Source organism: Marmota monax, unplaced genomic scaffold (assembly GCF_021218885.2).
Source record: "Marmota monax isolate L192 unplaced genomic scaffold, Marmota_monax_Labrador192_F-V1.1 WCK01_AAM20220418_F8-fsc01106, whole genome shotgun sequence".
NCBI lineage: Eukaryota > Metazoa > Chordata > Mammalia > Rodentia > Sciuridae > Marmota > Marmota monax.
Genome location: NW_026694885.1, coordinates 64,136 through 86,228, shown reverse-complemented (window position 1 = coordinate 86,228; position 22,093 = coordinate 64,136). Strand labels below are relative to the sequence as shown.

Here is a 22,093-nt window from a genome sequence, read left to right as displayed (position 1 = left end):
ATGTGTGTCCAGTTTCTCCTTACTCTCCCTTCCCCCATCCATACTGTCTTCTCTGGAAGGAAGTCACTATTGCTGCTTGCATAGAAGGTGTTGGGGGTGATGCTTGCGGGAAGAGCATCTACATCAATTACAAAATAGTATGGCATATTAAAATAACTGGGCTGGGGGTGTTGCTCAGTGGTTGAGCACTTGCCTAACATATGCAAAGCCCTGGGTTCCATCCCCAGAATTCTGAAAGGAAAATAATATAATAACACTTGTTAGAAATTTAAAAAGCTTCAGGAGCATATAATTCACATGCCATAGAATTCACCCGTTTGAAGTGAATAATTCAATTTTTAAAAATTTTTGTTCAACCCCCATCATGATCTTCTTTTTCAATATTTTTATCTCCCCTTAAAGAAGCCCCAAACCCATTAGCGCTCACTCCCCATTCCTTGCCTCTCATGCCTCTCCAGGGTTTGGAAACCACTAATCTATTTTCCATCCCTATGAATTTGGACATTGCTTACAAGTGGGATCATTCAATATGTGAATGTGTGTCTGGTTTCTTTCACTCAGCATCTTGTTTTCCCATTTCATTCATGTTGGAGTGTGTGTCAGTCTGTCCTTCCTTTAATGGCTGAATATTTTTTTTTAATATTTATTTTTTAGTTTTCGGTGGACACAACATCTTTACTTTATTTTGATGTGGTGCTGAGGATCGAACCCAGCGCCCCGCGCATGCCAGGCGAGCGCGTTACCGCTTGAGCCACCTCCCCAGCCCAAATGGCTGAATATTAACCCATTGCGTGGCTGTGGCATGTTTTATCCTCCTGACAGCTTCCAATTTCTGGAGGGAATCTCAGGATCTCAACACAAGCTGTACTTATCTATTCTAATTCCAAGGGGCTTTTCTAACTCTCTCCAAGGCTCACCTCTTATGGATGCTTCTCAGTTTATGGCAGGTTACATCCAGCATATACTGGAAATGTCACAAGTCAGTGTGTGGCTCAGCTGCAGGGCTCTTGCCTAGCATTTGCGAGGCCCTGGGTCCCATCCCTAGCTCAAAAGAAAAAAAAAAAAACAATGAAAGGAAAACATTCTGAGTCAAAAATTCATTGAACACCCCTAATCCCTCAAACATCCCAGCTCAGCAACACAGCACACTGCGGAGTGAAGGATCACAGGCTGCCTGGGATGCTGCTCACTGGCACAGCCCAACATGGAGAGAGCAACTACCTCACCACATTTCACCAGTCCAGGACAAGATCTAAATTGGAAATTTGAAGCACAGTTTATTCTGAATATGTGTATCACTCTCATACGACCCTAAGTGGGATTGTCATAAGTTGGGACTGTCTGTTCAGCCTTGGAACCTGAATCCCCCTTTTGACTACTGATTCTCCTGCCAGTGACCTGAGTCCTTTGTCAGACTCTTGCAGCTCCCGCAAGCTGGCCTGGCTGCCTCAGATCAGGAATGAGGCCTGGGCTGCCTTCCTGTGTCTGCCTACCAAGTAGTCCTACCTTCTCCAAGTCTATGGGTCTCTCCTCCCTTCCGCTCTCTAAACAGAATGAAGAGAAATTGATCCCAAGTGGCAAATGATGGCTGACCCCCTTTTCTATTTCCTGCCTCTGTGCTTTTTGCTTTCTATTTCAAGGTCCCTTGCTGTCCCTTGCCTTTATACCTCCCACTCACCTCAGATGTGCTTCTCATAGGACCCTCTTCTGAGCTCCTCTAACATCCCACACATACCCCCATTACGACAACTTTCATTTTCAGTTTTTTGTTTATTGCACCATTCAAAATAAATGTTTATTGAGTACCTGCTATGTGCCAGACCTGAATCCAGGTGCTGGGAATTCCATCAGTGAACAAATCATATTCCAGCTGGTGGGGACTGGCCAGGGGAAGCCTGTTTGGAAGCCAGGGAGCAAATAAAATAAGTAGAGTTATATCATTTAATAACAAGATGAGTTCTGAGATGTGACCTTAGGCAATTTCATCATCATGAGATTATCATAGAATACACTTACACAAACTTGATGATCTTTTTCCACTACATGCCTGCACCGTGTGGTCTGTACATGATATGGCCTTCTGCTCCCAGAGCCACAATGAGCAAAGCAACAAAGATTAAGTCCACAGGAAAAAAGAAATGATGTAATCAAAAGACATGGTAAACACATGACATATGAAGCAGCTGCCATCATCAAACAGAACACTCTTTACAGGAAAGTTTTTATTTATTAATAAGTGGAAGAAATATACTCCAAAATAATGATTATCGTATCATGGGGCTGGGGTTGTGGCTCATTGGTAGAGCGCTTGCCTTGCACATGGGAGGCACTGAGTTCGATCCTCAGCATCACATAAAAATAAATGAGTACAATAAAGGTTAAAAAAAGAATGCTAAGAAAAGTATAGTATAGTAAAATACATGCAGCAGTAACATAGCCATTCATTACCATCACCAAATATTAGGCACTGCATATAGTTGTATGTCTTGCAGCTTTAAAAACTGCAGTGCAATGGGTTTGTTTACACCAGCAGACAGTTGAGCAGGGTGTTGCACCAGATTATTACAACTGCCACATTTTCACCAGGTGGTAGGAATTTATCAATCCCGTTATAAAATTGTGGAACCACCACCCTATGTACTCTTTCTTTAAAATTTAATATTTATCTTTTAGTTGTAGTTGGACACAATACCTTTACTTTTATGTGGTACTGAATGGAACCCAGGGCCTCACACGTGCTAGGCAAGTGCTCTGCCACTGAGCCACAACCCCAGCCCCTCCTATGTACTCTTGTCATGTGACACATCACTGTAGATAAATAGCACCTCAAAGGGATAAAGATGCTCTAGAGAAAAATGAAACAGTGATCCCGGTGGTGTCATGTGAGCCGAGCCACCTGAGTGGACATATGCTGCAGGCTGATCCAGGTGGAGGAGGGGAAGGTCAGAACACATCCTCAGGAACTCACGGGCCATGATGGAGACAATGTGTCTTACCTTGATTGAAATGGGAGGCAAGGGCACTTAAAGGCCAACCTGCAAGTGAGTAAGGCTGGCAGGAGCATCAGGTAGAGGCCAGGAGTCTCTGATGTGGTGGAGGGGTGAGAAGTGACATGGCACAGTACCCTGCATCTGCCTCCTTCCCTATAATGTGGCAGAGAGCAGCTGCCCAGCAAATATCTGTTGATCTCAGATCTGCAAACCACATGGATAGAATGATGAGTGGTTGCTGGGGTCTATCAGGAGAATGGGGAGGGATAGATGAGGAGACTGTTCTGGGACTAGACAGTGGGGATGGCTGCACAACGTTGAACATGCACTCAATTGCACTGAACTGAACATTTCAAAATGAGTAAACCACTCAATTTTATTTAAAATTAATCATAAGCAAATAAAAAATAAACAACTAAAATGAGTAGGAAAATAAGTGAAATGGGTAAGGGAGGTGAAGGCTGCTCTGGGCATAGCAGGTCAAGGTGGAGCTCAGGAGCTGGCCCTGGCTGTGGATCCTCTGGGAGCTCAGACCTGGAGCTGGTGGTGGAGGGGTTTCTGGCAGAGACTCTCCCTCTGGTGTTTAAGGTGGTGATGGAGCCACTGTTGGAACTTCCACAACTGCTGGAGGTGGCCCTGCAACTGCAAGAGGAGACAAGATCACAAATGTCCATGTTCGTTCCAGGCACAAGATACTGTCCACTGACTTTCAGAGAGAACTCCACACAAAAACTCAGCATGAGGAAGTGTTCCCAGACTGTATCAACCACTGATTGCCCCGTTTCTCATTGTTCCTCCCCCACTGCAGCTTCTAGAAGCTCTGTTCTGTGTGTCCAGCCCCAACTCCTCCCCACATGCTCACAGGCCCCCACCCCAGTCCTATCATCTTCAGAATCTGCCTCAGTGGACTCTGGGTGCTCCAGGAGTTCCAGGAGAAGGTGGTTTTGAGTCCCACAGGTGGGCCTGGCATGTTGAGCTGGTTGATGTCCTGTTGTGTGGACATGAGCCTAGGGGAACGTGGGTGGCAGCAGCATGAGAGGCCCGGCCTTTCCTCCACACTGCCCTCCCAGGCAACCCTGCATGGCTGCACCTCTGGTCCTCTGGCCCGAGCCTTCTAGAGGCCAGCCCCACCCTGTGTCCACCCCAGTGTGACAGACAGCTCTTGTAACCAAGGATGGACTGACAGAAACCCCACTGGGAGAGTCCTTGATCAACACTGTGACCACCTGACCCTTTTTCAGAGAACCTTGACACTACTATCCCTCTTCTCCCTCCCCGACAGCCCCACCCTCAATCCAATGATGAGAGTGAGGTGGTGTCCGCTGCGTGCATTGCACTCACTGACTCAGGGCTGGTGCCCCATAAATATCTGATAAATGAGGGAACAATGGGGGTCTGTCCTGCCCAGCCTTCCCCAGGCCATTAGCTGACATACTGACATGCCGCCTAGTTCTCTTTACCTCATCTGGGTCAGCTTGTCCCACTGATATTCATGCATATCTAGAGGAGGCCAGAAGATGTTATGGCTCCTATAATGTTGAAATCATGTGCCCTGGTATCTAGTGTGACCTGGTCTAGTCCAAGAGGGCAGGAGTTGCTCCCTGTGTCTGCCCATAGTGTGGCTTCATGTGTATTCGTTAAAGGTTGGAATGCCATCACCTACTTCTGAGATGTCTTGAGTGGTCCTGAATCCCTCTGCCAGACCCCAGGGAATCCAGTTTGGGGTACACTGAGAAGCCCATAGAGTGAACCTCGAATGTTCTTTACAATGAAGAAAGCAGCTTAACCGAATAAGGGGGTCAGTGAGGGGTAAGGGAAAAGCTTCCCTGATGGCAGAGGACAATAATAGGAATAGGCACAGCCCCTCCAGCAGATCTTCCCATGGGATCAGTCCTGGTAAGCACTTTCCATGGAAATCACACTGAATCCTCAACAACCCTGAGAATTGACCATCTAGGCACCCCATGTTCAGAGAGCAGACTGAGGATTAGAGAGGTGCAGGGACATTCCCAGAACCGTGTCACACTGTGCCTGGAAGGTGGGGCTAACCTCCAGGTGAACATGAAAATCTGTTGTGTGGACCTGAAGATCCAGTAGATTCTGGTGAATGAAGGGTGCTAGGCAGGGTGGCATCAGGGCCTCCTCCAGGTTCTTCATTATGCCTGCCTGTATCACACAGAGTAGGGGGGATCATCCACCTCTATGGACAACTCTCCCTCCTGGGGCCAGACAGTGGGGAGACAGAGTCATTGGGTAAAATGTGACCCACTAACAGGGTTGGGGGCCAGGAGCTCAAACCAAACTCCATAGCCCTATGTGGCTTGCACCAGAGGAGGACAAGAGACCCCCATCCCAACAGTGGTTCTCAGAGTTCAAAGTGGAATTGCAGAGGGAATAGTTTAGATATAGTAGCATTTCAGGCCTTTCTGTTAGCTGAAAAGAGGTGGTGACTCCTGCATTAGGAGCACTATCCCATGAGTCCTGACAGAACATCACACTCTGGTGATAAACAGGTTTTATCCTGGGGGGGAGGGTCCCTGAATGAGGACATCCAGGCCATTTTTTCCTGTGGTGCTGCTAAAAGGACTGTAGCAGGGAAATGAAGTCCAGGTCCTCCAGACCTGAAAGACTGAATGCTGTGGTGACCGTCTTTATCTGGACTGTGGCACAGACCCAGCTCCTGCCTTTGGATCTCTGGGTTTGTTCATTGAGATGGCAGTAGCAGAGAAATGCACAGGGTGACAAGAGACTCCTGATGTTTTCACAAAACACAGCCCTAATAATTCTGATGATGTGAGACCTGGTGGTCATGGAAATGATACTAGTCTTGGAGATCAGGAAGAGATTCTCGTTCCCCTGGTGCTGAGAATTAAACACCCGAGAAACATTGAAGCAAGCATAGAAAGCAAGTTTCATTTAAGAAAAAGATAGATACAGAGATAACAGGTTTCTCCAAAGATAAGGGGTCCCAGGGCTGGGTGTCCCTGGGAGTAGGTGTTTCTTGCTCTTTTATAGACCCTAGAATGCACACCCTTCTCTTTATTCTCCTTGTATGTGCCTAAGGGCAGGAAGGAGCAGCCCAGGAGGTAATCCTTAGCAACTCCTTGGGCAGGAGGTGCTATACTGGTTTCTTTGATAACCAACCCTCAACTTCTCAGCCCCCATCATAACATGTTGAGAAACCATACACTCCTACACTGACTGCTGGACCTTCTGCCCCCTGCCTCAGTTTGTTAAAGAATGCGACATTTCCTGTCCCCTCAGGCTCAGCAGGGCTGCAGGCAGATTGATATTTGGCAAAGAAATCATGTGGGGTGTCAGCACAGTAAGCTCACTTTACAAGTGCCATGGAGCATTTACAGAAGGACAGTCAGGTAAATGCTCCATGGACACTTGGATCCAGTTTTAATAAGCTGAATGTCAGAATGCAAAATTATCACAGGAAGTGAAGTGAAATATGTCAATATTATTTTCTAATGTTCCCATCAACGTGTGGACAGGTCAAGGTATTGCAGTGAAGTATTTCTGGGCTCTAGGTCCTTCTCTGTCTGTGGAGTCCCCTCTATGCCCACTCACCCTGAAGCTGAGCTGGTGCCTGCTGGTGGTTTCTGGCCCTAGTTCCTCATTCAGGATATGGAGCTGATGCTCCTCCTATTGAGCAACTCTTCAATTACATCCTGTGCAGAGCATGTGAAGACAGTTCCTGGCAGCCGGCAGCAAGCCCCAGGCCTTTCCTGACAGATACTCAGGCTGTTTGTACCTCTTGTGTCCAATTGCTCCCCAGATCTCCTATAGACCCTGTGTCACAGGCTTCTACCCCATGGCGGGAGATGACACTGGGATGCCAGGCTGAATCCAACCTGCCAGCCCAGTCTTGTGGTTGACCATGCTGAGAAACTGATGTGACTCCATTTTTGAGAAACCAGTCTCTACCTCAGAGCAAAACCTGTCCAAAGGATGGGGGCGTGATCCTTGTCCTTGGAAAAACCCACAGAGCACTCCTAGGCAGATAGTCACCCTGCTGAGTTGTTTATCTGCAAGTAACAGGAGAGATCTGTGGCGCCAGGTGTCTCTGACTCAGTTAGGCTAGGTGAGGACCCATAGCAACCCCCTAGCAACCTCCAGTCAGCATGAGACAGGGAAAATACCTAGGATGCCAGATGACCCCCACAGTAGTTTATGGTGGTTGATAACATGTTGAGAAACCATACACTCCTCATGGCCTAAACCAATCAGTTCAAAGGAATCCTCCTCTTGAACTAGCCAATCACCCCTACCCAACTTGTTCCTACAAGTGAATGTGCTAATCAATGTTAAGAGCTGTTGTTTGACTTTCCCTCTGTGTGAAATGATTTGCTGTTTGATGTTGTGACACATAGAGTATCCCCCAAAACCTATAAAATCTCACTAAACAAAGGAGCAGGACTCACTCCCAAACCACTCTGTGTGTAAATGTATTTCCCTATTCTGGACATTTCATATATGACCTGCCCTGAGTGATTTCTTTCACTTAGCATTATGTTTCTGAGGTTCTTTTATTGTACAATAAATTAGTGTTTTATTTCTTTTCATGGATGAATAATTTTCCATTGTGTGGACAGACCACATTTTGTGTATTCATTCATTGGTTAATGGACATTTGGGTGAATAATTCTGCTATCTACATTCATTTACACATATTGATTTATGTTTTCACTCCTTTGAGGCATGTAACTAGGAGTGGAGTGGATGAGTTATGTGCTAACTCTATGTCTGATTTTTCAAGAAACTCCCCAACTGTTGTGGTTTCAATATTAGGTGTCCCCTGAAAGTTCATGTGTGCAGACAATGCAAGACAGTTTAGTGTTGGGACCTGACCTGGATGAACTCGTCTTCAAGTGCTGATGTCCCAGGGCTTTGGCTAATTACTACATTTTGTAGTGAGTTGGGCATTGTCCCAGCTCAGGTAGCAAGTTGTGGCTCCAGGTGTAGGTGTCACCCAAGGGGGTTGAGCTACACTCACCTGTTCCTTTGTAATCCTACCCCTTGCCTCATTTGAACAGCTTCTCCCCAATAAAAGGGTTCAGCACGTGCTCCTCTCTATCTTTCTTGCCTGCCTTGCCCCCCTTGTGGGAGCTGCAGCTGAGAAGCGGTCACTGAACCCAAAGAAAAGGTACTTTCTGTGTCTGTGTCTTTATTTATTCCCCAAATTCACTTGGAGTGACCCTGACTGGTTTAGTCGCGAGATGTGACAGTTTAATGGTAAAATAATTGGGTTGTGAGAGCTTTAACCTCATCAGTGCGTTAATTCTCTGATATGGATAAACTGGGTGATAACTGTACACACACAGGGTGTGTCTGGAGGGTGAGACACATAGGGTGCGTCCCTGGAGGCATGCCTTGGGGTCTATATTTTGTCCTCATTGAGTGGAGTTCACTCTCTGCTTCCTGATTATCATGTCTGAGCTGCTTTCCTCACCGCCCTCTTCTGCCATGAGGTTCTGCCTCACCTCAAGCCACAAAGAATGGAGCTGGCTGTCTATTGTCTGAATCCATGAGCCCCAAATAAGCTTTTCCTTCTCTAAAATTGTTCTTGTCAGGTTGCAGCAATGGAAACGATGATGAAAACACTGATTGTCTCCCACAGTGAATGCACCACTTTTACATTCCCATCAGCAATGTTAAGTGTTCCGGTTTCTCCATATCCTAAAAACACTTGTTATTTTCTGTTTTTTTTTTTTTTAAATATTATGAACTATTTAGTGTGCATGCAGTAAACCTTAGTGTTGATTCTTAAAGTCTTTCATCTATTCTGGGTAGAGCTTGGCTGAGGATAAAACCACAACAAGAAAAAAGCAGATAGAACTTGCAGAGAAACATAAAACCCTGGGGATAATTGAGTGCTGGATATAGCCACACCTAAAACTGTCTTCTGGCCTTCTTTGCTATAAAAATGAAGCAACCTCCCCCTGACAACTCTTTTTTAAACTAAATTTTGTTTCATTGCAATATTCCTGATTAATACAAACACTTTTGATAGAATGGGAATGGGGAAAAATCTTTCTCTTGTAAGGGTAAAAGAAATTGAAGTTAAAGTGTAAAAGACCGGGCATTGTAAAGTTTCTAAGCTGCAAGGCCTGAGTTAAAATGTAAAGGACCAGGTATTGTTAAGTTCCTATGCTACATGCAAAACCTGAAATTCCTGTAGCTGTTAAGACAATACTCGAACTGCCCAGTAGATATTCCCCCTGATCGCCTGGTTGTTTAATAACTTAAGGGCCCTGTGTGGCCTTGCACGTAGGCATCGCAGGGCCTGGACCAATCAGTTTGAATGTGTACCCCGCTTTAGAACTGACCTATCACCCCTGCCCGACCTGTTCCCACCAATGAATGAACTAATCATGTCTCAGAATTGTTGTTTGATTTTCCCGTGGTGTATGATGATTTGTTAAAGGAGACTGTGATGTATGTAAAGTCCCGCCCTCCCCAAGAAGTGTACTTAAGCAGTGCTCAGCCCCTGCTCTGGGCTCTGGGCTGCTCTCCTTTCTTGAGTGGGCACGGAGCCCCAGCATGCTGGATCAAAAAATCCCCTTCTGCCAATTGCATGAGTGGTCTCTTGGTGGTCTCTTTCTCCGACGCTTCGCCGGACCCTTACACTCTTTGCTACTATCTCAAGCAAAAACAAAATATGAGTGAGTAGTGAAATTCTCTGAAGGAGGTACATCGAATCTACTCCTTGGAGGCCCTAAGAAGCAAAGTCAAGGCTTCATTCTTTGGCTTCTCTGGGAGTAACTTCCAATGAAGGAGGAAGGAGAAATGGCCTGAAGGGTGGTAGCAAAGGGCTCTCCACTTAGGACAGTGGCAGAGCAGGTGAAGGAGCAGATCAGTAAGTCCAAAGGACTCCAGCTCAAGATTATGGATTTAGAGTAACCAAGCCAGAGAAATATTGTTTGGGAGAAGGGAGTGTTTGCTGTGATGCTGGATTCCGGCAGGGAGGGACCCCACAGAGTTGAATTGGGGTGCCGCATGGGGAATCCTCACCGTTTGACTAGTCACTTTCCAGTTATGGAAACAAAGTCCTAGCAGGTAGGCTGCTGCTGTGGTTCTGCACAGCGTGGCCAACAGTGCAAGGAGAATAGCTGTAGTGAGAACAATTCCTGCAAAAGGCTCGAAGCCCAGATGTTCACTGAGTCTATCAGAAGAAGGCTGCCACAGGGGGCTGTGTGTGACCTGTCTCAACTTCACTGTGGTTTGGTTTGTTGCCAGGTACCGTGAATACATGGCTCCACTCCATACTCTTAATAGTGCCTGGAGGTAAGAGCATTAGCCTATTCATAGATGAGGAAACTGAGGGTCAGAGAGGAAAAGTGACTTATAAGGTCTATAGCTTAAAAATGGTAATGACAATATGTAATATATATTATTATATGTGTAATGATAATGAATGCCATATGTGATGATGATAATACCTATGTAATATATTTAGAAAATGAAAACAAACATTTGAAAATACTGTAGATTACTGGGCATTAAAGCAGGACCTTGCTGAACACTTGACATGAAATGGCTCATCTACTGTGGCCACCTTATAAAGTAGGCGTTTTGATGTTTCCTGCTGTAGCCCCAGGTCTTGGCATTGTGCCTGACATGTGGAAAGTCCTCAATCAACATGTGTAGAGTGAACGAACAGAGATGGAGTTGAAGCAGCAGGATGGCCAGCACAGCTACAGGCAGCTTGATTTGGGCAAGTGACTTTTAAAGTCCAGGAAACATTGACATCCACTCTGCCAAGTTAAAACATGGATACTGCCTGGTGTTGGTGAGGGTGAGGGACACACATGCTTTTCTACCTTCCTGGTGAGAACGTAAATCAGTACATACTTCTGGGAAACAAAATGTAGAAAGGGCGTCACCTTTCAAGTAAGCACACGGCTAGCCATTTGACATGAGGCAATAATTGGGCAATGGTACAGATACAGATTGTATGCAATAGTAAAAAGTGCCCATAATTAGGGGTTGGTTTAACAGAACCATGATCCATTCATACCACAATAGCTCCCAAGTATAGCTAATAGAGAGTGGTTGTCATCTGTGTGCTGGTTAATAACTCACCTGGTCACCACAAACCCCCATGAGGTAGAAGCTGTTAGCATTCCCATTTTATAGATGAGGAAATGGGTGCAGAGAGCTAAAGGGACTTGCTTGAGATCACACAGCTGGGGAGACAGGAGAAAGAATTTGGACCCTGGCTGCTGGTTCCCAGTCTGGGCTATTTTGTCCATAGTTCACATGATGATGAATGACATCCACCTAAATTCATCAACCTGGGATCTGGTGCACAATAAACTGTCAAATGAAAAATGGAGTCAAAAATATCAAAGGTGATTATCTACATAATATAAAGGCAGATATATATTTTTTTCTCCTTGTTTTTTTGGTGGCATGTAAATATTTTAATCACAAAAGAAATTGAAGTTCTTTTCATTTAAGGGCAAAAAGGAAAAGGAGAAAAGCTGGAGGATAGAGGAAGGGATCCAATGATAGAAACTTCCAAGGATCCCCTGACTGGGGACCTGGTCTTGGCCTCTGCTGTCTCCCACAGCCAGATTAGCTGCAGTCCCACTCCACCTTGGAGGCCGCATGACCAGGGACTCAAGAGTGAAGAGGCAAAACAGCTTCCTCTGGTGACCTCTTACTCCATGGACTCCACGTATATGTCATTGCTCACCCAACCCCTAAACAGCTGCTGACGTAATGGGGCCACTCCATGCCTTGAACACAACCTTTGCTGCTTTGCCATTCGTAGCTTATTTAAAAGGTGGTAAATTTTTTTCCCTTCCTCTTCTCCCTCTCCCCTTCTTTAATCATGAGGGAAGGAAGCAAAATTAACCTTCTTCCTGTCCTAGGCAGAGTTATTTGTTCTTCAGCTCAATGACCACAGGAATGAAGGCTCCAGACTTCGGGGCTGGTACAAGTGGGTCAGAGAAGTAGCTCTCTCTTGAGGCTACAAATAAATTACGAGTGCTGATAGGGTCTTTGTATTCCCTTTTTAAAAGCCAGTTGCTCCCCCTGGCAGTTAGAATCACAGCCTCTGGGACAGGAATCCACTGTATCTCCTTTGTTAACAAAGCAATAAAACTTTTTCATTATTCTCAAAACCTCCTCAATATTGGCTTTACTTCAGGCACTGGGACCAAACTTTCCATGTCACCAACATGAGTGACCATTTTTCAGGTGAAGAAACTGAAAGCTCGGAGAAACAATGGTATCTCTAGGAGGTCATTTCTGCAATGGAGAGGAGAGAGGATGCGGAACCTAGTCCTAGTGTTTGACATCCACGTCTCTGTTTCCTTAATTTCAACAATCATTTGAAAGAGAAGAATCATTCTGTCCCTCTACACCATGAACAACTTCTATTAAACTATAGCAAAGATTCTTTTCCTTCCATTCCCCCAATCCCTGCCCAGTACTTGGGATTGAACCCAGGGCTTCATACTTGCTAGGCAAGTGCTGTACCACTGAGCTATAACTCAACTATTATTGTTTTTATTATTTTAATTTTTTTCAGCCTTTTAACATATTAAGATTTTTATTACCATTGTCTATAGAAATTTAAGACCAGCATCTGTGCTATACTCCTCTCGGGCAGAGGGAGAACACCATACACAAATATTACACACCAAGAACAGTGCCACATTGACAAGACTGTTTCTTTTTCTTTTTTTAAAGAGAGAGAGAGAGAGAGAGAGAGAGAGAGAGAGAGAATTTTTAATATTTATTTTATTTTAGTTTTCAGCGGACACAACATCTTTGTTTGTATGTAGTGCTGAGGATCGAACCCAGGCCGCTCGCATGCCAGGCGAGCGTGCTACCGCTTGAGCCACATCCCCAGCCCAAGACTGTTTTTTGTCAATGAATCAGTAAACCAAGCTTGACAAACAAGCCAACTCAAGGTGACTGAGTCCAGTTGAAGGACATACATGAACTTACTACTTGGTGAACATGAAAAATAATATCAAAGTGTTACACAGACTTACATACGTTCATAATTTCCCCCTCAGACTATATATGTAGAGAGACAGGTTCACAGTATGGAAATCTGTACCTTAACAGTACTGTGAGGTTTTAGCAAAGCATACTTTATAGAAACATTTGCCAAATGATGTAACAGTGCATTAACATCCAAGAGTCACATTCAAATATATCAAGAGCATGGTCCAAATACCAGGCTTCATCTTTATTTATTTATTTATTTATTTTAGTTTTTAGGCAGACACAACATCTTTGTTTGTATGTGGTGCTGAGGATCGAACCCGGGCTGCACGCACGCCAGGCGAGCGCGCTACCACTTGAGCCACATCCCCAGCCCAGGCTTCATCTTTAAAAAGAAAGGCAATGAGACCCTACCTCTAATCAGGCCTCAAAGTTCAAAGGAACATTTTAAAATTCTCTCTATGGGATTTTCATTATCCTTGCAAGTTTGCTCAAAAATCACTTTAAAATTCTGCTTTGATAGCATAGTTTTTCTTAGAAATAAAATATATTTATAAATTATTATAACTCATATATGTTAATACATGAGTTATTATAATTTATATATTATAACTCATCAATAAAATATTATTTTTGAGTTATTTAAAGGCATGGATTTTATTATTTCTGCTTTTCTTCCCATTTAATATTAAAAACAAAACTTTTAATCAAATAATTACCAGAAGGTTTCTTATATAACCAAGTAATTATATTCTTCTGATTTTCAAAAAATTATTAGCTTAAATCTCAGGATCCTTGGTGTTGCTGAAAAAGGGTTGTGGTCCTTCATATTTTTGAAAATGGTCTTTGGGGGGACCTGCTTTAGGAAACATTCCCCAACTGTAAACCAACCTTTGCTACAAATGAACAGAGATGACTGTTATCATCTCTGTTATAACAGAGATGTTATACACTGTTATACACAAACTGATCCCCTCTCACTTGCTTGCAATTTGCTCCTATAAGGCATCTGCCTGCTTACTAACTCTGTCACCAACCTTTTCATTAAAGTTCTTAAAGCCACATTCATCCAGACCTAATGCTTAACAAGTATTTTTTCATGGGTATATCCATTGTTATTTATTCTCCTCACCCGAGGGAGGTAACTTAATAGTATTGCTAGAAACAGTGTTCAAACTATAGTGACAATACACTTGTTCTTTTAAAAATTTTTTTTTCTTTTAGTTGTCAATGGACCTTTATTTATTTAATTAATTTATTTATATGTGGTGTTGAGAATTGAACCCAGCGCTTCACACATGCTAGGCAAACACTCTACCACTGAGCTATGACCCCAACTCAATGCACTTGTTCTTCACAGGGTTCTTGAGTTTGGGGAAACTATAATATTTACATTATTAAATAACCCTTTTGAAAGTGCACTGAGACCAAAGTTTATTTTTTACAACTTGAAAACAGATTTGAGGTTTGGTTAATTCCTATTTATAAGTTAACATTAAAACTCAAACATGTCTATAATTCTATTGGCTGGAAAGGCAGAGGCAGGAGAATGATGAGTACAAAGCCAGCCTCAGCAAAAGTGAGGCAATAAGCAACTCAGCAAGATTCTGTCTCTAAATGAAATACAAAATAGGGCTGGGGATGTGGCTCAGGGGTTGAATGCCCCTGAGTTCAATATCCTGCACTGCCTCCCCCCCAAATAAAACCTACAAACTTGTCAAAACAGTGATGACTGCTGTCTCAAAGGAGAAAGAAAAAGAAATTGGAAATACTAGGCTATTACTGTCTCTGGTTCACAAATCAAGTATTCATCAGAAGACAGGTGTCAACTGATGGCTCACAAGTTTCCCACGATCAAGCCTAACAACAACTCCCTTCCAAGTTTCCATCCGTGAAAGCCCTGAAGCTGATCAGCATAAGCAGTGGAAGTTGCTTCTAAAGAACAACCAAGGAAATCTCCAGATGATTCTCCTTATCATCCCATTAGTTGAGAAGAAAAGGGCTCTTTTTTCATATGTAGCCTTGAGATAAAAATAAGGGAAAACAAAAAGGTCAGCTGCCCAAACCAACACAAAAAATTCTGAGGATCTATCAAAAAGTGAGGCTGTTTTTTTTTTTTTTTTTCTTTTTCAAAACGAAGACATTTCATACTACATGGAGATATGGACAGCAAGGGGGAACGCCTCCTTTGGCTCTTGCTTGATGAGTCACATTTAGACTTGAGTATCAATGATGTAGCCATGCTTTCTGCCCTGAAGGTAGCATGAACCATCACCTCCTCTTCCTTGCACCTTCCCCCATTTGTGCCAGTGAGTGGCTAACCATTTCATATAATTACCATTCGATTTTTAAAAACGAGAAAGCTGAATACTGGAAAGTACCCTGCATGTCGAAATGTAGCTACCTTTGTAAGTTTCATCATCAATGGATTTGGGCACTATGACAACTGGTGGATAACAAGGGCTGATTGACATAGCTTAGCCTTCACTCACTGGTAGCTGAAGAATAGGATTCAAACTCTTGCTCAAGAAGGAAGGAAGGAATGCCAGCCCTCTTGTATCACCTCAAACGTGGACCCGTAGAAGAAAGGTACATCGGAGTCCAAGGGTACATCGGAGTCCAAGGTAGATAATGCCTCAGTGGAACTGGCTATATTTAAACATTCCTCCATTCCAGGACTTTGCAACTAAATAATTGGAAAATCTTTATGTTTTATGGTGATGGAACCCAGAGATCCAACAATTCGCTTGTCGACAGTGAGGATGTTTGAAAGGAGGAGCTGTGAGGAGTCACAGCTGCTCTGCGTTGTCATGAGGAGAGGACAGATGAGGTGATGGCCTGTCAGACACAGGCACCCTTCAATCGCCAGATAGAAGGGCCGGTGCAGCACCACTTTGTCCACCGATTTTTTTTTAATATATATATAACAGCGGAATGCATTACAATTTTTATGAGCTCCGCATACTCCTTGTTTCCCCAGCGGCTGGGGTCCGATGCCCGCCGAGCCCAGGGCCATGGGACGTTTAACCCGCGGCTGGAGAGAATGACAGGAGCTGGGCTGGCCGGTGGGGGAGCCGCACCCCGCCCCGACCCTTGACCTGTTAGCGAGGCCCGCGGGTTCCGCACTGGCCAGGCCCTGCTGATCCTCCTCATCACCCAGGCCCGGTGCTGGACCACTGGGAGCGCCACCGCCGCCTGGAGTGAGGTCCCGGCTCTTGTTCTCATTTCCTTCCCCGCGAGTCCCGCTACCTGGTCCCACCCCTGCCGACTGGACCCTCAGATCCGCTCCTCCCCTCGGGTAGGCCACGCCCCAAGCCCGAGCCACGTGAGTCCTCTGGCCCCGCCCCACGAAATCCGGGCCTCTCAAGCGCGGCGGTTGCCGTTTTGGGGATGAAGCTACCGATTTGGTCCTAGAGACGCCGCCCGGGGGTCCGCGGTTTCTTCCTCCCACAGCGGAGGGTGAGTTGGGGCTGGGGCCAGGGCTGGGGCCGGGGCTGGGGCCGGGGGTGGGACTGGGGTCGGGGGCAGGCAGGCGGGCGGGAGCCAGCGGCGAGTGGCGGTGGGGATTGGCGGGCTCTGGCGTTACCGGCAGGTGCACGCGGTGGGAAGCGCCGCGGCTTGAAGGGTCCGGGACCCGCGGGGGAGGCCGCGGGTACCGAGGGAGACTCCAGCCTCGCGCCCCCAGAGAGCCCCTCTCTCTCTCCCTCCTTCCTTCTTGAGTGGGCTGGCGGGGACCGGGACCTACCGCATGGCCCCGGGGTCCCCGCCAGCTGTAGGCGCCTGGGAGAGACAATTTCTGATTGTGGGACCTGCGGCAGAGCCCTTCAGAAAGCAAGTCCCCAGCCAGCAGGGGATCTCATCTCCCATCCCTAATGTACGCGCAGCCCTGAGTTTTAATTTGCTTGGTCTTGCTAGTCGTGGACGTTTTCCTACAAAAGAGTGGTTTTATTCCACTCCATACTCAACCCCGCAGAGGTTGAGGGAGCGCCTAGATGTGCTTTCTAAACTACTGTTCTACTTGTTTTACCCCCGAATATTGTATATTGATGATAAGGATTTATTTTTTAATTTTAATGTTGGCTCAATTTTGGTGATTAGAGTGTGTAAACGAATATGGAAATGTGGAATGGGACTTTGGGGCATTAGGAAGCATGAGCTGTAATTTTTTAAAAAGAATTTAAATACCCAAATAAAAATAATTTACATACATTATTGACCCTTCCCCCCACCCCCGCAAAAGAATACCTTTTTTGGCCTTATTCTTTCCCTGCCCTGGTCTGTACCTTTGTTACCCAGCTTTGCTTATATAGTATTGAATATTTATTATGTTAAGTGTATAGTCTCAATTGTACTTGATGACCCCAGTGTGGAACCTTCGCATATATATCCAGAATTTCTGCTCTTAAAAAAAAAAAATCTTGCAGTTACCATCACTAAGCATAGAGTTTTGTCCTTGTTTCCTTGGGGTAAATTCCAAGAGTTGGAAATACTACATCAAAGTTTTGTATTCCTTCTTTAGCATTTGATAAGAAGTATCTTCTAAACAAGGCATGTTTGCAATAGTCATTTTTCAAAATTTGGGTATTTGTCCATTTCTGCTCACTGTAGGTGGAATTCAGCAGGGATGTACAACTAGTGTTGTATACTACCGGTTCCTAGAAATTAAGCCGAGACCAGATTCTGTCTGCTGCTGAGATGCCAAGCAACCTTCATTAAGTTTGTTCATCTGTAAACTTCCCCCATTTCTAAATTGGGCTTAATTCTCCTACCTGCTTCAATGGGTTGTCATAAAAGTTTAGATCAAGTGTTAGAATAGACACTTCAAATGATGACAGAATCCATGAAGTTCCTAATAGTCCATAGTCAGGATTGTGTAAGGCCTGCAGGGAAGCATTTCTACTCTAGCTTCTCAAAGAAACAAAAAACAAACAAACAAAACAGGCTATAGGAAGGGAATTTTCTTAAAGACTTTATTGCAGATAATTTAAACATGGTCCCCACTTATAAGGTAAAGGAGCTAAGAAGATTAAAGACTGTACTGAAAGAGCATATATCCCAACCTAGTGTAACATTTGACACACATATGTTCTAGAAATTGTGGAGGTCAGCGATGTGTAAGCTGGTTGTACAGAATTCAGTGTAATGAGGGTTTCTGTGCCATTCTGAATGAAGAGCCATTGTGGAAGAGAGGATGATCACATGAAGACCTGCTTTCTACTGTGCATTTGTCCCCAGATGTCCCTAGATACCTCTCTGAATGGAAATTTTCCACTCAGAATGATTATTTTTTCCTTTTTCTTTTAAATCCCTGGCTAGTCCTTCAGTCCTAGGCTTCCCAGCCCAATAGTAGCCCCCCATTCCAGCTAAGTTGCCCTAGAATAAGGTCCCCCTGGGGTAGCCTGTAGCAACCACACTGTCCTGGGTAGGAGGGGAGAGGTGCGATGGCTCCAGGTTATTCGTTCCGAACTCTGATAAGGAGCAGGGGCCCCAAATGTCTCAGCTTTGCCAGGCAGAGTGGGCTATAGGTGGCTAGAGAGTGGCAGGTCCCTCCAGCTTGAAGCTGCCATTGTTAGTCCTACCCAGTCCTGTCCCTATAAGGGATAGAAGATATCCCACAATGGCATAGGGATTATTTTGATCTGAGGACATTTGAGAAATAGTAAATAAAGGAGGAGAACTTTTTCTCAATTCTCCTTATCTGCATAAAAGCAAAACTTCACAAAAGAATTCACATGTCATAAATGTCTTTCCTAGAGTTTGGGAGTTCCAACCAGGGAGGTTGACTTCTATCTTGAGGCTACAGAAGAAATCTCACCAAGATAAGAAGTCATACTAATTGTCACAAAACTATATCCTATCCCCGTCCGTTCTCTAGAGGGACTGCTTATCTTTCCTAAAAGTCATTTCTTTTAAGAGTTCTTTGTCGTCTTCCCCTTCCCCTGCTAAGATGGGATATAAGCCCTAAATTTTAACCACTTTTTAATGCCACATTTTCTGAGTTTCTCTCTCTCCTTTTTAAAAATTTGTTTAGTTGTTGATAGAACTTTATTTACTTATATGTGGTGCTGAGAATCGAACCCATGCTAGGCAAGCACTCTTCCACTGAGCTACAACCCCAGCCCTGAGTTCCTGCTTTTTAACACAGGAACTGAGGCCTCAGACATTTTTTAATGTCTAGAAATCAGTTCGGATAGTGCATCATTTTTTAGCTCAGAGTCTGAAAATTGATGCCTATCAAATTTAGTAATAGATGTAGGTATATACATACACATACACATACACGTATAAAATAAATATGATAAACAGCAAAGAAAGGGAAGAAAAGCCAAATTTCCCAAGAATTTAGTTGTGGAACACACATACTTTCATCTAGACTTTTAATATCTCTGCCTTGATTTTTGCTTCCTCAGGATGGTGTCACAAAACTCTTATGTGCTCCAGAAAGAGGAGTGGCAAGGAAATGCCATTGCTTCCCAAATCAGGGAGAGTGTATATGCTATGAGAAACAGAGAGTGTGGCTGTGGCTGGCCTTTATCAGGTGCCCTTGCTTCCTCTTCTGCAGGGACCTTCATGGTCCCCAGTAGATCTGGGCATGAGGGCACCAAGTCTTGGTAGCATGTGCCACTCTCCTCTTCCCAGGGCTGTACTGTGCCAGGGTGCTAGTGGCCCACTGTGAGACCTTGGGCTTTGGCCATGGGCAGAAGAGGAGGCTATCTCATGGTCTTGAGCAGAGGCCTATGCCGTCTAACTTCACTTGAAGGGCAGGTTTCTCTGCATGGAGCATGGACTTCAGGGATATTCCAGGAGGGTCAGGCCATTATAATCTAATGGGGTGACATCACCCAGATGTAGGGGCAGTTGTGAGATGCAAAAACCATCTGGAAAAGAAGAGAGCTCTAAGAAGTTCTGTCCTGAATTACCCAGAGGAAGAGTGTTGCCAGTAATTGAGCTGGCACAGGTTTTCTGGTGAAGTAGGTTTTTATTTTTGGGAAAAAGAACAGTTTCTTTTAGGGTAGGTTAAGTCCTGAGATGCCTTGATACACATTCCAGTGGAACCATCAAGCACCTGTGGGACTTTCAGATCTGAGTTCAGAGGTGCATGGCTGGAGGTAGGAATGTGAGAGTCACCAACATTTACAAAGCCATGAAATCGGATGAGAAGCTCAAGGGATGAGGGGAGACAGGAAAAGATAAATGAAAGTCTTAGGTGGAGGTCAGGCAAAGGGAAACCAGCAGAAGAAACAAGGAAGGCATGGGGAGACCAGAGAGGGGTGTCCTGGAAGTGATTGCATTAAGCATCTGAAGGGACAGGGGTGAGCAGCTGCAGCAGATACTGCTGAGGGGCCCAGAAATAGGACTGAGTGTTGACTGGTGCATTTAACCACTTAGAGGCCATCGATCTTGGTGAGAATGTTACAGTTAAAGCTTCGACCCGGGGTTTCATAAACTGACTTCCAGACTACTCACCTATAATCGAATCAAGCCTTTATTGAAGCACAGTGGTGGCGACTGACCAGAACATAAAGCTGTTCCCCCGATCAGCCCCGAACAATTGCAAGGGCGCTCCTTATAAGCCTGAAAACCGCAAAAGGGATGTTCGGGGGTCTAGCCAATGCAAGCAAGCCAGGTTACAGAAGCGGGATAGTGCAGTCAAGCGGTGGGAAACCTAACCAATCCCAGTTAGCCCAATCACCCCATTTACAGAAACAGAGCCCCATTACCCTAGTTACAGAAACAATGCCCCGTTAGGTAGTTCTGTGTTCTTAAAGGTTTCTATAGCAAAAGGAAAAGAACATCTTGCCCCAGTCATGACCCTTCTACTTGGCATGGTTGTTTTACAGGATGAAGTCATAAAAGAAAATGGAGTCACATTTGCTTCTATTATCACAAGAAGAGTTTTGGGGACCAAAGCTTCTTTGGAATGTGTTTGGGAGAGAATGAGAATGTCTGAGTCAGAGACAGTGAGGGTAGACACCTATCCTGAGATGTACTGCAAAGGGGAGCAAAGAGATGGGGCTTCAGAGAAGGTGGTTATGGATCGTAGTTTTTAATGGAAGAAGGATCTGAATATTTACAAGCTGATGAGTATGAGCCAGGGGAGTGTGACAGATGATAGTGCAAGCAGGGAGGGAGGGTTGTTGGAGCAAGATCTTCCAGGCAGCAGGAGTGGGTGGGGAGTAGTGTGTAAGAGATTTTTGAGAAATCTCTGAGACCAGTACTATGTCAGAAGACAGCTTCCATGGGAGCCTACCACCAGGAGCATCTGCACCCTGCATTCGGCCTGTGTTATGCCATTAGTCAGAGAGGAACTTTGCACACCAGAAATACTCCAAAATTGACTCTAATCCCCATTGCCTCTTTCCTGCTGAACAACACTGGTCTCCAGGGGAAAAAGAAACTAGAGTCATCAATTCAGAGGAAATGTGGGGAGGGCTCATGGAGATATGAGAAGAGAAGACATCACTGGTTTCTGCAACTTGCACCTTAGTCTTGGAACATGGAGACAATAATGTTATTATTTTGGTGTTGGGGATGGAACCCAGGGCCTCAAGCATGTTAAGCATGCTCTACTAGTGAGCTACATCCCCAGGTCAGGAAGGAAATCTTTAGTCTCACACCCCTCAATGGGATTTTCTGTGCCTGGGTTACAGGGATGTGAACACCTGCTTCGTGGAGCTCCTGATTATGGTGTACACATGGAAGACCTCTCGTGCCAAGAGCATCATCGGCGTGATTCCCTGCTTTCCTTACAGCAAATGGTGCAAACTGAGGAAGAGGCTCAATCATCTCTAAATTATTTGATTCCATGATATGCAAAGCTGGTAAGAAAGGCAGATCATTGACAACTAATTGGGAGCTTGGGAGTTTTATTTTTACAGAAAAAATTTCAAAGCATTCTCTTAAGCAAATGAGAATGCTGAACAGAGGAAAAATAGTGCAGTCCATCCTTCTCCACAAGAGAGATGTGCATGACCCCCAGTGATACCTGAAACAGTGAGTGCTACTAAACTCAGTAGGCGCACTGCAGTACTGGGACAGCAGATCTCACAACTGAGATGGCTACTAAGTGACTTCAGGTGGATAACATAGATAGCATAGATACGCTGGATAATGGTATGATGTACCTCCTT

At 44.9% G+C, this 22,093-nt stretch overlaps 1 long non-coding RNA gene across 5 annotated transcripts in view; it reads left to right on the top strand.

Moving 5' to 3' along the window:
- Positions 1 to 22,093, top strand: part of LOC124080737 (uncharacterized) — a 95,945-nt gene that overhangs the window by 11,708 nt on the left and 62,144 nt on the right. For 3 of the 5 annotated variants that reach the window (XR_009225149.1, XR_009225148.1, XR_009225150.1), the window contains one exon: positions 21,614 to 21,784. This is a non-coding gene — a long non-coding RNA (uncharacterized LOC124080737). Of the gene's footprint in view, positions 1 to 16,036; positions 16,422 to 21,613; positions 21,785 to 22,093 lie in introns of those variants that run through there. The other 2 variants (XR_009225147.1, XR_009225146.1) reach the window with 2 other exon arrangements.